Below are 18,473 nucleotides of genomic sequence, written 5' to 3'. Positions count from 1 at the left end.
ATTTAAGGTTTGTTAAAAATAAGTCATAATGTGATATAAATTGTTTATATCAACACGGCCAGGTGTTTTCTTCGTTTGGAGAATACACTTGGAACACTTGTTTTAATAACGCATCTGTATTGAATTTGTATTAAATTGTAAGTCTTGAAGAAAATGAAAGAAATGGTTCTATTGGTTTTTGTAACTTGAATTAACTTATAACAGCAATGAATTAATTTAAATAGAGATTTTGATATCACATACATTATTTTATAATTATTTTTAAATTTTGTGTATGTGTTAATATTAAACTTGACTTATCCGTTGATTTTGTTCAATGGTTGATTATTAATCGACAGATTTAAATCTGTTTACGGAACTAGCAATATCTAAGAGTTTATAACGAACATTTTAAAGCCGACAAAGCTATTTGGGATGAGTAAATAAACAATGTTTTCTTCTACTGACAGTATACTCAATGATGTTTAAAAGATAAAGTGTAAGGACCAGCTAAGAAGTATTCGTGAGTATAAGGCCGTGTTTATGGTGGCAAGTGTTTTGGTCCAACACTAAAGCCGAAAAAAAGGTGTCAAAATCGTCAATCAATAGATCGTCGATTGATCAATCCTTTTTATTAACTGTAATAGATATTCAGATCTGTAAATACGCTATAGAAACTACGAGGCAAGGTTTTAAAATTAAAAAATGATTTCAGAAATACAAATATGTATTTCAAAACTACCATTAATAATAAAAAAAAACCATTAATAATAAATAAAAAATAAAAACATTGTTTTGTTAAAGGACTAACGTAGGAATTATTTGCGTGACGATAATCTATTTATTTTATTTTATTTTATTTTCGGAAAACATACAGCATAGTATACTGCACAAACATTTAATACCAAAATATGTCACATAAACGAACAAAGTTTCCACTGTTACATTAAAACATGAAGTGAATCTAATAAGATAATAAAAGTATATAAAATCTGGGTTTTTAAAAAAAAAAAAGTAAAAGTATTTTAAACTGTAACAAAACAGACAAACAAACAAACTAACAAAACAAAGAATATTAATGACAAATATATTTTCTTCAAGCTCTTAAGAATCTAAACAGATTCACGTTAAAGATATCTAAATACATTACTGTATTTTTTTTTTTAATTTTAAAGTACGAATCATTATAGTTTTATATTACATTTTCAATATATATGTTTTAATTATATTTTTTTTTTTTCAAGAGTTGACAGTTGGTTTATTCCTAAAAATAAATGTAATTTTTGAGTGTGTTTAGTGCCTTAGGCTCTACAGGCTTTCACCTTTATTCGTTCTCACCAGTAAAAAAATATATATTTAGAAAATGTCAACTTATGTACCGTTAAGAAACCGCAATATTATATATTATTAATCATTAACTGGGGTTGTTGAACTACGTCATGGGATGTTTAAAACGTATTCCAAGAAATTCGTGGGGTTTCAAGATTCGACAAACGAAAAAATGAAACGAAAAAATGAGCGACGTTCGTTAAAAAACTATTATGACGGCACATATTTCTCTTGCATTTTTTTAATTAGTGTTAAGAGTTCACATGCGGCAAAATTTGATAACACACGAGACCAATTAGATAAAAATTAAACTCATGGAAATGGTAGAAGAACTCACGCTCTACGGTTAGCTACCACACGACCATCCAGATCTATTCAAACAGTGTTAAATAAATAATTCGTTCAACTACAATATCAATTTGTATTCCATGAACAGTTACTTAACGGGAATGATACCGGGAATTCCCCGCACTGAAAATTCCCGCTATTTCCGTAACTAAACAAACAATCTAATCTCTGGATATTTTCCATTGGTTAACAAACAGCTTTCAGGTTTACTTATTACTTGAAGGTCGTGTAAGAACACGTTCACACATAGAGGTCCGTATTTGCGGGATCGTTTTTTTTTTTTTTTTATGTTATAGGGGGCAAACAAGCTGGAGGCTCATCTGATGGAAAGTGATTACCACCGCCCATGGACATCTGCAACACTAGGGGGGTTGCAGGTGCGTTGCCGGCCTTTAAGGAATAAGTACGCTCTTTTCTTGAAGGTTCCCAAGTCGTATCCATATTGAGGTTCGTATTTCATACATACATTCAAATTATTTGTATTTTCAACATTCATAAAAAAGCATATTATCCAATACAAAATTATATATTAGATAAGAAAATATAAAGCTAACACTTGTTGACTTCCAGGCAGGATATATTATATACATGTATTTAACTAACATAACTTTGTATTATAAATGTTAAAAATAGTTACTACTCAATTTCTTGTCGGTTCTTCCGGTGGTAGCTTCACATACTTCACATAGTTCTGTAAAATGACAGTTCAAAAGTTCTCGTAAAAGTACTTGAATAGAGTATATTTTGATTTTGATATCGAAGGTTGCTAGGCGTCGAGATACGAGTCTAGGTTAGGCTTTTTGGGTGTGTTTCCTTGCAAATTAGACTATGTTGGGCCTATAATATTTAAAAATTTTATTAAGCCTAAATTAATCAATAAATCTTATTATTCATCAAAAGACTACTTTTTCGAAATAAAAGGCTGGATTTAGGCTCCGCTACCATCACGGTACTGTTTGAATATTAATTGGGAATAATACGCTATCTGACAATGCAAAAAATAAAGTGTCAATTATTGTAATCAGTATATATTATGAGTTTAAAAATGGTTATTCACTAACGAAAGTTGAAAATAATAAATTCAATTTATCAAAAATTCATAAATAAAAAACCCTTTTTTTTTTTTTTCAACGTTTGTCACGTGACACAAAACGTTCCTGATTGGTTGGGTTTATGATGATGTCACTTTCTTGTTAACCTCGTTTGCCTACTGTATGTGGATTATATGTGCCACAGATTACAATAAAGGCAAGTGACGTCACCGACCCCACAGCAGCGCCATATTGTCAAAGTAGCGTTTTCGTCCGCTATTTAAATATTGAATTTTTAATTTGATATTTTTCAGCAAATATGTTTTTTTTTTAGCATTAGCAGCCTGTAAATTTTCCCACTGCTGGGCTAAAGGCCTCCTCTCCCTTTGAGGAGAAGGTTTGGAGAGCATATTCCACCACGCTGCTCCAATGCGGGTTGGCGGAATACACATGTGACAGAATTTTGTTGAAATTAGACACATGCAGGTTTCCTCACGATGTTTTCCTTCACCGCCGAGCACGAGATGAATTATAAACACAAATTAAGCACATGAAAATTCAGTGGTGCCTGCATGGGATTGAACCCGAAATCATCGGTTAAGATGCACGCGTTCTAACCACTGGGCCAACTCGGCTCTAGCAAATATGCACTAGAATTAAAAAACACAACTTTTATTGGGTAACCTCTACTAAATACTATAAAATGGATTTTAAAAACCAGTCAAATAGCCTATTGTAATTCTGTTTATTTTAAATGATCAACTATGCGAGTATCTTGACGTTTATTATCGTTGAAGGCTGCTTTTCTTAAGAGAGATAGATTAAATATAAATTCTGATTTTATATCCAGCTATTATCTTAATCAATATGACAAAGCTTTATAGCTAAACGTAGAATAGTATTTAATTTAAATAAGTTTGTATTTAAAGACGATACATCACATCATACATACATCAATTTTGAAAATTTCCTCAAGAGGATTTAGTCCAAGTGCGCAACATAATACATGCTCTAGTGTGTTGGCAATCACGCATGCGCCCTGTTCCCCATTTCCTTAACTCGCGTGATCCGATACGATGACGTCATATACTTCAAGACCGGAAAGAGGTTGTTCTAGAGCCAAGCAGCGATACTTAGTACTGTTCAGTTACGGTTCAAAGTGTTCACGATCCAGTGACAAGCACAAGGGACTTAAAACTTAGTTCCTAAGGTTGGAAGCGCATTGGCGATACATATAATATATATTTACATAGCACACATATAAATACACACATAAATACTCATGTACAGACATATACTCTGTTCCAATTATAAAAGGATAAAAGCCAAATAAACGACATTTGACAGCAAATTGACGCGATATCATTGGTTAGCTTGATTAATCTATGATATTCACTATGGATTTGCGAAAAAATTACGTTTTGAAAGTCGACGAAACTGTTATCGGAATTTTGGGAGTAAAATTAAAGTGGAAATAAGTAGTCAAGTAAAATAGTTATGTGTTATGAATAAAAAATATATTAATCATGAACTCTCAGTAGCGCACAATATAGCTGAGTTATTAGCGAAATCGCATTAAATACGTAAATCTAAGGTTTGTTTATCTCTACTCCTACTTCCGTTGATACGATTACACACACACGCGTGCTCATATAAAATTAATTATTGTTTTAATACATTACTTTCACTGGTAAATAATAGTGTTTTTTGTGTTTATGATTTTTTTAATTTAACTTATTATTTATAAACGAAACGACGAGACGAACGCAATCACTTGAATTATTACATCATTGTAGTAATACTAGCGACCCGCCCCGGCTTCGTACGGGTGCATTGCTGATAGTCAATATACTACAGTATGTCTCTATATACAACGTTCACAGTTTTTCAGTCAATAGACAATATAAACCGCTACGTAACTGCGTTTTAATATCTTCGGAAATATTCATTTAAATTACGTGCTGTAAAGGGCCATATTGATCTATATTAAAGGCATAATGTATTTAAGGTACTTTATTTAATAAGAATTAATGCTGTTTTGTTCAAAATCGCTTCGAAATCTCAGAATTTATCAATCTGATTTGAGGAAATCTTTGAGAGATGGCCTATTCGTTGAGATATGTATATCTTCACACTATGACTGGCGAAAGATCACGTTAAACGCGTGAAACGTGTGCAGCTTGTTTAGGTATAAAGTAACAGGATGTTAATTTTTCTACTGCTGGGCTAAGGCCTCTCCTTTGAGCAGAAAGAGGTTATTCTACTTCGCTCCAATGAGTGATGGTGGCAGAATTTCGTTGAAATTAGATATATTCATTTCCTTCACTAAGTACGACACCAATTATTAACATATATTAAGCACATGAAAATTCAGTGGTGCTTGCCTGTACTTGAACCCGCAATTAACGGTTAAGATGTAACCGTTCTAATAACTGAGCCATCTCGGCTGTGTTTAGGTATGTTAAGTGCTTATAACTTACATTTCTACATTCATATATTTTATTATATATATTATATTTTATTATAACCCATTTCCACGACCTGGTAGTCCAATTTCACGAATAGCTGGTGTTATTATTTTAAATTAAAAAAAACCTTACATACAACACTTCAAAATAAACTCTGAGGAAATTAATCTCTACTAATATTATAAATGTGTAAGTAACTCTGTCTGTCTGTCCGTTTGTGGCTCTTTCTTTCTAAGCCACTGAACCGAATTTGATATAAGAGATTACTTTTTATTTTTAACATCTAACGACCAACCCCTAAAATGCGAGCGAAACCGCGAGCGACAACTCATTAATAAAATTCGACTTCATAATAAAAACATCCCATATTTCGCACTCTTAGGCGTATCTTTTACTAAATCTCCGGTCAGAAAATACTTACTCCAAATCCGTTCATAAATATCGAAGTTCTGAAGCAGTAGAGTCTTTTTTTTTAATTCGTTCATAAAATCTAGTTTACATTTATTTATTGGAAAAGTTACACCATCAACTTATCACAAAGCACTTAAAATTAATATCTGACTTGGGTAACATACAAAGTGATACGTCTTTAAAGGTGTAAACAACATTACACATGTATAACAACATCAATCGTATAAGCCGATTAAGTATCTAACTGTTAACAACAGACGCCCCGTTACTCGTATATATTTATATATTGTGAATATTTAATCATGACACTTCCATGGAAGTTAGACATCAATGTTGCCCATAAGTGAACGCGGAATGTGTTGAGGTTATGTACTTGTTATTCAAGGACGCGCCTGGCCCAGAATGGATGCGGTTTTTAGGTCAAATGCCCTGTCATTGACCATCTAAACATATGAATAGGTTACACAGAAAAATTTGCAACAATTAATATTAAAACGTGTATTCAATAACCAAGTGTATGCTTTTAAATTAACATGGTTATTTTTATTACAACAAGTATTTAAAACGGGGTATTTACCATGTTTTCGACATTATCTACGAATGTCTTGTTCACGAAATATCGAGCTTCACCAAATAAATATAAAAACGTAGTAAATATCCCGTATTAAATACTTGTTGTAACAAGTATGCTATTAGTAAATAATTACTAATTAAATTATTTATGTTTTAAATTTACAACACTTCCAGTTTTAATTAAATTTGTGTAATGTGTAGTGAATAGTGAGTTCATCATCACCGGTTAAAAATCACGTGTTGTTCTCGACTCGAACGTACGTGTCGTCATTGATAAGCGTAATTTCGTTTTATTGTATTTTATAAATATATTTATAACGCAATTCATTTTGACAATTATAGAGTTAACTGTATAACAATAAAATTATTTGTTTAATTGTTTTTAACGCGAATGCAAATAGTAATTCGCCGCCGTCGATTACGATTCTACGCATTTATAACGAATACAAAACTTATCATGGTGGAACCGGTGGTAGCTTTAAATTTAAATATTTAAAAATTTATAAATTTAAAAATTTAAATAGTTTGTTGAATGACGATTCAAAAGTGCTTATAAAAGCCTTCTTGAATAAAGTATATTTTGATATTGACTACTTACTTAGTGATCAGACTTTATGCAAACCACTTATCAGAAAGTCTACCGCCAAGCAGTAATACGTAGGATTATTGTGTCCCGGTTTGGAGGATGAACGAGCCAGTGGAACTACAGGCACGAGGGACATTGTGTCAAATCTCAAGGTTGGTGACGTGTTGACGAATATTTATTAAAGCATTATTAAAATATCTTACGGTCGTGTCTAGGAGTAACCTAAATGGTCAATCAGGTGGCTCAAAGTCACGTTATAAAAAAATCGCTACATGTCTGTCTGTCCCTGTGTACGCTTAGATATTGAAAACTACGCAACGGATTTTGATGCAGGTTTAAACAGATAGAATGTTTCCAGAGGAAGGTTTTTTTTTTTTTTTATGTCATAAGGTGGCAAACGAGCAGGAGGCTCACCTGATGGAAAGTGACTACCACCGCCCATGGACATCTGCAACACCGGGGGGCTTGCAGGTGCGTTGCCGGCCTTTCAGGAAAGAGTACGCTCTTTTCTTGAAGGTTCCCAAGTCGTATCGGTTCGGAAAAACCGCCGGCGAAAGCTGGTTCCACAGAGTGGTTGTGCGAGGCAGAAAATGTCTTAAAAATCGCGCTGTTGTGGATTTTCGGACATCTAGGTGGTGCGGGTGATATTTGGAATTTTGACGAGATGTCCGAAGGTGAAATTCAGCAGCCGGGATTAATTCGAACAATTCCTCGGAACATTCCCCGTGATAAATTCTGTAGAAGATGCAGAGCGATCCAACATCTCTACGCAAAGCCAAAGGATCAAGCAGATCGGAAAGGGCTTGATCGTCGATAATTCGAGCCGCTCTACGTTGGATACGGTCAAATGGAAGGAGCTGGTACTGGGGAGCACCCGCCCAGAGGTGAGAGCAGTATTCCATGTGAGGCCGAATTTGCGCCTTGTATAGTCTTAGACGATGGGCCGACGTGAAATACTGTCTTGCCTTGCTGAGCACACCAAGCTTTTTTGATGCCAATTTGGATTTGCCTTCCAATTGACCGCGGAACTGAACGAGACTCGAAACATCAACGCCAAGTATTCCGATACTAGCTGTAGCGGCTAACGGAATGTTCTCGAATCGTGGAGATACGACAAATGGTGTTTTTTTAGCAGTTAACGCGCAAACTTGCGTCTTTTTGGGGTTGAAGTGAACTAGGTTTAGCCGACCCCAGTTCGAGACTTTGTTTAACGAAGACTCGATTTCAGATACAAGTTTGTTCCGGTTTTCTTCGACGTTTTCCCGAGAAATATTAGCACGGCCGGTGTATGAGGTGTCTACGGTGCTGTCGTCTGCATAGCAATGAATGTTACTGATTTGCAACAAGTCATTGATATGCAGAAGAAACAGAGTGGGTGATAGAACGCAGCCTTGTGGAACACCAGCATTGACGAATTTTAAGTCAGAGCATGCACCGTCGACAACGACCTTGATGCTCCGATCTGCCAAAAAACTGGTAATCCAATTGCATAATTTCCCGGGAAGCCCATAGGAAGGAAGCTTCGAAAGAAGCGCTTTGTGCCACACGCGATCGAAGGCCTTCGCTATGTCCAGACTGGCTGCTAATGCCTCCCCTTTGCTCTCAACTGCTTCCGCCCATCTATGAGTAAGGTAAACTAGAAGATCACCGGCTGAGCGACCCCGACGGAAACCGTACTGGCGGTCGCTAATCAGCTGGTACTCCTCTAGGTACCGCAGGAGCTGGCAGTTTATAATGGACTCCATTACCTTGGAGAACAAGGAGGTAATGGCTATAGGCCTATAATTGGACGGGTCTGAGCGGTTGCCCTTTTTAGGGATCGGATGCACCAAAGCAGTCTTCCAGGAGTTCGGGACGACGCCGAATGCATAGGATTGCCGGAAAAGACGCGTTAAGACCGGCGCCAACTCGGGAGCACAAGTCCGTAGCACGATTGGAGGGATGCCATCGGGTCCACTCGACTTATGAATATCCAAGGAAATAAGTGCTTTACGAACTGCACTTTGCCGGAATTTAACCTCCGGCATCGTGGTATCACACCGCGGGATTGTTGGTGGTGACTTTCCTCGGTCATCCAGAGTCGAGTTCGCTGCGAAGAGAGAGCCTAAAAGATCAGCCTTCTCCTTCGCTGTATGGGCCAATGACTCACCGTCCTTGTGCAGAGATGGTAAGGAAGGCTGACAGAAATTCCCTAAGACAGCCTTGGCGAGAGACCAGAACGCACGTGTTCCTGAAGGGAGGCGCACCAGTCTCTCGCCAATTCTGCCAATGTACTCCGTCTTCGCCTTAGCAATCACGTTTTTGAAGGACCTAGAGGCAGAGTTATATTCCTTTCTGATTGCGCTGGTATTTACATCACGAGACGCTGATGCGTTAGCCCAGTCTTGGTAGCGTTCCCATTTTCTGCGTGAAGCCGTTTTGCAGAAACGACCAAACCAGGGCTGGGACTTGCCACCGATGGGGACCGCAGAATACGGAATGAATAGTTCCATACCCTGAAGTACCACATCGGCAACAGAGTCAGCAACAACACTCGGATCATCCGGCGAGAAACAAACCTGCCCCCATGGGTAGGATGCAAAGAAGGACCGCATCCCATCCCAATCTGCTGACCTGTAGTGCCACACTCGGCGGCAGCCCACGAAACGAGGTCGTGAGTAACGCGCAACCGGCACTGTACTTCGGACGAGACAGTGGTCCGACGAGCCCAGAGGGGGTTCGACGATAACCTGGTAGCCGTCCGGATGGGAAGTCAGCAGAAGGTCCAACAGGGAAGGTGTATGATCCTCCACGTCTGGTATTCGCGTTGGCGAGGGGACTAGTTGTGTCAAATCATATGCTAAAGCGAAGTCGAGAACAGATCTACCCGCATGATCGGTAGTGCGCGATCCAAGCCATTCGGCATGGTGGGCATTAAAATCGCCAAGAATAACGATCTCTGCGGATGGGATCTGCTGCAGTACGGAATCTGTAGCCATTTGGACGTGCTCAACCAGTCGGTCGGTTTCGGCATTACCGCTATGGGACCTATAAAGGCAAGCGTAGATTCGCGGATGGTCGTCACAATCTACACGCAGCCATATAATTGATAGGTCCTGTCCTTCAAGGCTGCCGAGGCGTCGAGAGCAGTCTCTGACGTAAACGCACACCCCAGCTCGTGGTACAAAGGAATGTTCCAATTTATACCCGCGGTAGGAAAGAAAAGTCGTATCGGCAGGAGAAGATATCTGAGTCTCGGTAAGAAAGAGCAAGGCCGGCTTCGCCGTCTCAAGGTGAAAGTGGACGGCGTTCAAGTTCGAGTTGAGTCCCCTTATGTTGCAGAAGTCCACAGTGAGGGTGGTAGGGGTTGCCTTATGATGCCTGCTCCGCTTGCCCCGAACAGTGGCGAGCGCAAAATTGCCCCCCCCCAGAATTCGGAGGGCAGCCTGGGCATTCCTGCTCAGGTGGTGTATGTCCTGAGCATGGATGCCCAGAGAGGGATTCTCCACCGCAGTCGCTGATGGTACCCTCCTGGGGTAATGTAACCAAATTCTGCACAACCATCATGTTTAAGGGGGGGGGGGGGGGTATCGGGCCTCCGGGACTCTCACATACCAGACGAAACGCGGTAACATAGCTACCACTTCACGCCGATTTTAAGTGAGAGAGTGGTACTTCCCCGGGCGTGCCGGCCCATTCGGCTGCAACCCGAAGGTATGCAGTGTGGCACTACCACTTACTTGATATGAATAATACATGGATAATAGTGAAACACTGATTATTTTAGAGGTTTCTAAAGTGATGACGTAAATGAACACATTTTTTGCGTTTACATTGCGAACGATGGCTGTATCCTACGAGATAGATCAAAATCCTCTTTTTACAATTTTTCTTAGATATTATTTAATTGTATTGTTATTTTAAGTTTTTGTTTTTTTTTTTTTTTTTGTTGTTTTGTTTATGTCACTGATGTCTCAAAACGATGCTTACAAATAAAAAAATCTTTCTTTCTTTCTTTCTTTCTTTCAAAATAATGTACTACATTATTGTACACCTTAAAAAGTCATGGATGGTCTTTTACTGATACAATAACCATTTTTTATCATTTACTTTTTACGAGAAATAATTGCTTATTTACGAAGCGATTTTAAGCAATAAATCATTAATCCTTATTCAATTAAGTACCTTAAATACATTGTGCATTTAATATAGATCAAAATAGCCTTTATGGCATGTAATTTCAATGAATATTTTCGAAGATATTACAGATGTTAAATTACAAAAAAGCTGTGAAAGTTGTTAGACATTCTGTAGTATGTTTAGTATAAGCATTGTACCCGTGCGAAGCTGGGGCGGGTTTCTAGTAAATAAATGAAACAATTTAAAGGATTTATCGGAATTTCCCAGTTTATGTAGGATGCATGCTCGGGCAACACCGGAGCCACAGTTTTATAATGAATAAAAAAAAAAAAAGATTTTTATAGTAAGTAATTTTATATAAGGTAATAAAAAAATATTAAACTACTTTTAAAATCAAATTTAGTATTAGCAAATAATAAATACAGATAACAAAATGATTCAGACGCGTTCGAGGACAATTGAATGACGTTCAGTTTACAAAGTCGTTTATGATTTATATAAAATTATATACATTTTTATATCTTGTCAATTTAATATAAAAATTTCTTATGTTGGTTATTTTAATAAATATATAAATATTTAATAAATATTCGAACGGAAGTCACCTAAATCAACTGTTTTTTTTTAAAACAGTTATACTTTTATAACGCCCACATTCCGACCGATAACTTCAAGTTTTTCTTCTATAGCATAGGGAGGATTTGTGAATGACGGTGATGGTCACCAATGCCCAACATCGCCAATACTCCACCAACGTTGGTGTTTTAGTTAAGGTTATACCTAGCTGGTTAGAAACGAATAAATTTAATTGTCAATGACGTGATGTCTTTAACTGACATTACTTGGGAACTGAAATGTCATTTCCGCTGTGCGTGTAGTTACACTGGCTCATTCATCCTTCAAACCGGAATACAATTATTTGTATTGCAGTGGGTGTACCCAAGCCGGTTCGCACATAGCGCGGCTACCAAAATAAAATTTGTTTCGATAGACTTAAGATGATGAATCAATTGCTTTTTAAAGTAAGGAGTAGGTAGTCTAATTCAGTAGTTTAAGATGATAAAATACAATCACGTTTTATAATAAGTCTCCAACAAATATACTTTTCGATAACTTTCAATCATCTCATTACTTCTCGTGAAAGATCGATCTTTTTAAAAAATTAAGTTTTAGTCTTAGTGCCAAATAAAATAGTATTAATTAAAGTCTGAACCGAGATGGCCCAGTGGTTAGAACGCATGCATCTTAACCGATGAGTTCGGGTTCAAGCCCAGGCAGGCACCACTGAATTTTCATGTGCTTAATTTGTGAATGTGGCGGTGAAGGAAGGTTACAGGCTGCTAATGTGAAATGTAAAAACTTAAAGTTTAACAAATAATTATAAAAATAATTTTATATAGGTACATTAGCATTAGCATTTTTTAGCATTAGCAGCCCGTAAATGTCCCACTGCTGGGATAAAGGCCTCTTCTCCCTTTGAGGAGAAGGTTTGGAGCATATTCCACCACGCTGCTCCAATGCGGGTTGGTGGAATACACATGTGGCAGAATTTCGTTGAAATTAGACACATGCAGGTTTCCTCACGATGTTTTCCTTCACCGCCGAGCACGAGATGAATTATAAACACAAATTAAGCACATGAAATTTCAATGGTGCCTGCCTGGGTTTGAATCCGAAATCATCGGTTAAGATGCACGTTTTCTAACCACTGGGCCATCTCGACTCTCACAGTAAAATATACAGTTTCGATTATAATCATTATATATAATAATGTGATATAATTAATTATGACATCGTATGACGTAACACCGTATCGGGTGCCAGGGCTACTCGCTAATAGTAGCAAGGTATAAAAAAGAATAATGAAACGAAGGAATATACAATTAATTAATACATAAAAGATCTCGAACAATCCATGGTTCTCTTTACTGGTTCGTGGAAAAACAACGTTTTGAATGTCGACGAAATTGTTATCAGAACTTTACAGAAGTAGTATTAAAATGGATACAAGTAGTTAAGTGGTATATATCGAGAAGCTATCTGGAAACCGGCTGTCTTGGTATGGGCATGTTATGCGGAGGAATGAGGACCATGTTGTGAGAAAGGTTTTGAGTATGGATGTGGATGGATATAGAGGTAGGGGACGACCCAAGAAACGATGGATGGATTGTGTGAAAGATGATATGCTGGAATATGCTGGATATGCTGCGCCGACCCCAAGTAAAATTGGGATAAGGGCAGGAGGATGATATGATAGTTAAGTGGTATAGTGTTGTATCATAAATATAGATATATGTCAAGAATAGTTTGTAGCGAATCGCCTTGAATACGTAAATCTAAGGTTTGTGTATTTTGGCTTCTTCGTTTGGAATAAACTTGAACGAAATAGGTCTTGGTTACCAGGTGGTCATAGGTTTAAATGTACCCTTTCTGGAAGTCCAAGTTTGCTTCAAGCCAAATTTCATCAAATCCTTTCAATATTTTGTTACCCTATATATATTTATTTTCTTCTAAACTTTGTAAGTATAAAATAAGTAGTTTACACTTTGTGTTGGCAGCATTTGTATGTAAGTAGGTGCAGACTGAAAAGCAGCTTTAAGCTGAGTCTACGACCTTTTTACCGGCATAGATTAATGTGTTTTTTTTTCTGTGTTATTTTTATTTAGTAGTAAGAAATTAGTTTTCATCCTCTATGCTTGGCGAATAAACTTCTTTATTATTATTATTATTATTAAATCCAATTCAATAGCTTAGCAGTGAGAGCGTTACTAACAGACAAATACTTTCGGATCTATAATATTAGACTAGATGTTTGTATCGGCTGACGGACATACATTGATTTTCTTTGTCTTTTTTCTTCAAAAACCTAAGACACACTACACACTCCTACACTCACTTAGATTTGATCACAATCAAATCAATGGTTTAGAAACAAACTGACAAGATTTTTAAGAGGATAAACGTACAGACATTCATTTTTAATATAGATAAAGATACTATCATAGATTTTGTTTTTTATGATGTCGGTAGGCGGACGAGCAAATAGGCCACCTGGTAAGTGGTCACCACCAACCATATATGGCGCCGTAAGGAATATTAACCATTCCTCACATCACCAATGCGCCACCAACCTTGGGAACCAAGATGTTACGTCCCTTGTGCCTGTAGCTACACTGGCTCACTCACCTTTCAAACCGGAACGCAACAATACTGAGTATTGTTAGTTGTTAGTTACCGGTAGAATATCTTATGAGTTGGTGGTACCTACCCAGACGGGCTTGCACAAAGCCCTACCACCAAGTAATAGATATGGTTATACAATAGTATTTTAATTTTTAGTGATATCTATATGTATATAAGTTACAAGATATACACTTCACACCGTTTCGGAATGTATGTTGTAAACATAGTTTCTATTATAGCGGTATTTTATCAAACGTCGAACAAACATGTGTCTGTGACCGCAATACTTGAAGGACATTAAGCGTCTGAACTGGTTTTGATGAAACTGTTAGTTCGTTTGATTGAACAATTTTCATTTTATTCTTATTTAATAAAGTACATACTATAAAAGCTGCCGTTAGCTTTTCTATTAAGGGTTGTGAGGATGCTTAGTTGGATTAATAATAATAATAATAATAATTTCAGCGATTGACCTAATGGCCTCGACCAACACCTTAAGAGGCTCTCGTTAGGCAGCTGGGTCAAGGGCCTGATGCAGAAGGCAGTACTCCTCGGCACGGCGCGTATTGTGAGGAAGTTCCTCTCTCTGGGGCCCTGACCACCGGTGGCTTGGACCCTGTTCCCGCCACTGGTTGACCTCTGTATTTTATGTTTTTAAATTTATTTTGTATTTTATATTTAAAAATGTATTAAACACGAGTAAGAATAAATAAAGAGAACAATAATAAGCCATTTATTTCTTGCTTTTACATATTAAATATCACAAGTTTATATGCATTGTGAATGTATCTATATATATATATAAGAAAAAGTATAATGTATGTATTTGGTTAGTAATTCTAATTGTAGTAAGAACTTAAAAGTTAGGTTTGTTAGTTATGATTTTAACTTTTTTACAAAGAGAAAACATGTTATTCTTATATTAAATAGATATAGTCAGCAAGAACCCCGTTTTGGGTAATAGTTGGATTATTGAAGAGTAAATCTTCTTGGTGGTAGGGTTTTGTGCAAGCCCGTCTGGGTAGGTACCACCCACTCATCAGATATTCTACCGCCAAATAACAGTATACTGTATTGTTGTATTCCGGTTAGAAGGGTGAGTGAGCCAGTGTAATCACAGGCACAAGGGACTTAACATCTTAGTTCCCAAGGTTGGTGGCGCATAGGTGATGTAAGGAATGGTTAATATTTCTTACAAGGGACTTAACATCTTAGTTGCCAAGGTTGGTGGCGCATAGGTGATGTAAGGAATGGTTAATATTTCTTACAGTGCCTTTGTCTATGGGCGGTGGTGACCACTTACCATCAGGTGGCCCATATGCTCGTCCGCCAACCAATACCATAAAAAAAAAAAAAAAGAAATAGTTTTGACTTGAGATGATAAAATTTTGATTAAATAAGTTACAGGACTCTGTGGTGTTGCATGGTACCCATACCCACGTTTTAACATAGTATTCTTAGGATGGTCGCAAGTTTAAACAACACCTTCCAGATTCCACACTATTTTCACATTTATTTTACCCACTAATCCGTGTTTCACAATGCATCCCGTATTCTCCAAATCTCGCCTATAATTCTAATTATTTTTAATAATTTGACGACCTCCATGGTCGAGTAGTGTGTACACCGGTTTTCATGGGTACGCCACTCCGAGGTCCTGGGTTCGATTCCCGGCCGAGTCGATGTAGAAAAAGTTCATTAGTTTTCTACGTTGTCTTGGGTCTGGGTGTCTGTGGTACCGTCGTTACTTCTGATTTCCATAACACAAGTGCTTTAGCTACTTACATTGGGATCAGAGTAATGTATGTGATGTTGTCCAATATTTATTATTTATTAAAAAATAATAATAATTAGCATTATATAACAAAACACTGCCGCCGTGTTCGATTTCTTGACATTCTTTTGTTTACCGGCCCGTATCAGACATTCGGGAAGTATTCATCGTGAAAAATTAAAATATCACATTACAACATATTCTAAAAATAGTCAATCGACATATTATTAATTAAATTAATCTAATAAATTATAGTTATACAATGTGTAAAAAATTACTCTAACATTATATAGATATATCTATATAATGTTAGAGCCTATCTCTATATATATATATAAAGATACTGTTCTTAAAGTATAAAAACAAATGACGTGGTTGGTACTCAAAAATTGGAAATTGTGGATGTACTTTCGCATACCAACTTATTAGCGAGAGGGCCCAGGCAAGGCACATTCATTGGATGTAAATATTGGACAACATCACATAGGTTACTCTGATCCCAATTTAAGTAGCTAAAGCACTTGTGTTATGAAAAATCAGAAGTAACGGCGGTACCAATAACACCCAGACCCAAGACAACATAGAAAACTAATGAACTTTTTCTACAACGAATCGGCCGGGAATCGAAAACGGGACCTCGGAGTGGCACCCATGAAAACCGGTGTACATTGATATCAAATTCCATATTATGTAACAATAATTTCCAATTGAAACCCTTTTAATCATTGTCCATTTAATCCCTACAAATACACATTAAATAAATAATAAATACATTTGTACAATCATGGTGACTATATAATGAGCATGGCACAAGCCACAACGGTCTTTCGTTCCGACATGCTTGCGCACACGCACCGCGTCGTATGCGTCAAACTTGAATGGAGTTATGTGGGTCATTCCACCTGTCTTACCGTTACGTTCGTAGCATCCTATTGATTGTTTATTAGTGTTTAAATCGTTTAAATTAAGTACACAATGGAATAATGCATGACAGTTTAGCTCTCAGTTTGAAATAGTCATGGTAATGTCCTCATTGACCTTGCCGCTGTAAGAAATTAAAACCATCCTTTACATCGCCGAGCCGAGATTGAACGCGTGCATCTTAACCGATGATTTCGTCTTCAAATCCAGGCAGGCACCACTGAATTTCATGTGCTTAATTTGTGTTTATAATTCGTCTCGTGCTCGGCGGTGAAGGAAAACATCGTTAGGAAACCAGCATGTGTCTAATTTCAACGAAATTCTGCCACACGTGTATTCCACCAACCAGCATTGGAGCAGCGTGGTGGTATATGCTCCACTGCCTGGGTTTGAACTCGAAATCATTAAGATATTTATGACGAATTAAAATGACCCAAGGATCATTCATATTTTATTGATTTCCTTATTATTTAGAATTTTGTTATTAACGTACACTGAATGATGATCTTTTGATTTAAAACGTTGCTTTTAAATCAAAGTCATAATAACGATATTTCTATATAAGCGTTAGGTTTATGTTAGTGGGGACGACAATAAACCAAGTCAGGATCGAACCTGTGCCTTTCAAACTTGTTAACTACTGTGCAATTTTTTTACGAAATACGTAGAAGGACTGGCAAATGACCCTTCTGATAGTTAAAAATCACCACTCAACAAAGACAATGGCGCCGTAAGATATTTTAGTCATTCCTTTCAATTTCCACTGCGCCACCAAACTCTGGCTCACTGGACCTTTAAAACGGGACTCAGCCATACAAAGTATTACTGTTTGGTCTTGCTCAAACCCGTACCATCAAATAAAAATAAAATTGACACTTATTAATTAATAACATGTGTAATACGATAAGATATCATCAATTAATCATAATTTCTCTCAAGATAACTCATTCATAAATGTAAAACAATGTGAAGGTTATTATCAATTTTGTTTGATAACAATATATTTAGCGTACATAAGTGAAATAGATTAAAAAACAAAATTGTTATAATACTTAAAACAATTTACTAACAAACAGGGTTCGAAAAAATCCGATTTTTATAATAAATATCAAAAATCAGATATTTTTATACATATCCGATATATATCTGATATATGTATCCAGGCTAAGAAAACGAAACGAATTTAATTCTGTAAACACTTAAAAATAATACAAGTGTCGAAATACCATATTTTTTTATTTAAAAAAAAAGTAACAAAGGAATTAATTTGGATCTATTTGAGAAAGAAATTTTAATGAACATTTAAAAAGCAAGTACCTTTTATTATTATATCTTCATTTGTTTGTGAGATAAATCAACTAATTTTATTTTAATATTAATTTGTAATCGACTAATCATAAAAAGTTATCATTCAGAGTCAGGCCTTAAGACACTCATCTATGAGTGTTGTTCAGAAGATAGGAAAAAATCAATTGATATATATCGTGATATATATCATGATATATACCCGCTGATATATATCCGCGAACCCTGCTAAAAAACCAATAGTACTAACTTCGAAATTATCTTAACGTTATCTCTTAATCATACAATATTTAAGTAAAGTACTTATTGAGTTAATCTTACAAGTCCAAAATAAAACACAAGGAACACTTTTAACAAATTACAAGTTACTGCCCGCGCCCGAAAAGAAAAATAATGGCGGATTAATCCCGCGCTTTTGTTTTTTTTTTTAAATTTGTTCTAGTAAG

At 36.5% G+C, this 18,473-nt stretch overlaps 1 protein-coding gene across 2 annotated transcripts in view; it reads right to left on the bottom strand.

Annotated features, from left to right (window-relative positions):
• LOC125074156 overlaps positions 1–18,473 on the bottom strand; it is an 88,320-nt gene that overhangs the window by 48,762 nt on the left and 21,085 nt on the right. The window contains exon 1 of one of the 2 annotated variants that reach the window (XM_047685396.1): positions 1,646–1,697. The exons of the other annotated variant lie outside the window; for it this stretch is intronic. The gene's annotated coding sequence lies outside the window, so the exon portion shown is untranslated. Of the gene's footprint in view, positions 1–1,645; positions 1,698–18,473 lie in introns of those variants that run through there. 2 annotated transcript variants of the gene reach the window in all.

Source organism: Vanessa atalanta, chromosome 27 (assembly GCF_905147765.1).
Source record: "Vanessa atalanta chromosome 27, ilVanAtal1.2, whole genome shotgun sequence".
Classification (NCBI taxonomy): Eukaryota; Metazoa; Arthropoda; class Insecta; order Lepidoptera; family Nymphalidae; genus Vanessa; species Vanessa atalanta.
Note: the sequence above shows the minus strand (reverse complement) of the source record. Positions and strands in the feature narration are given on the sequence as shown.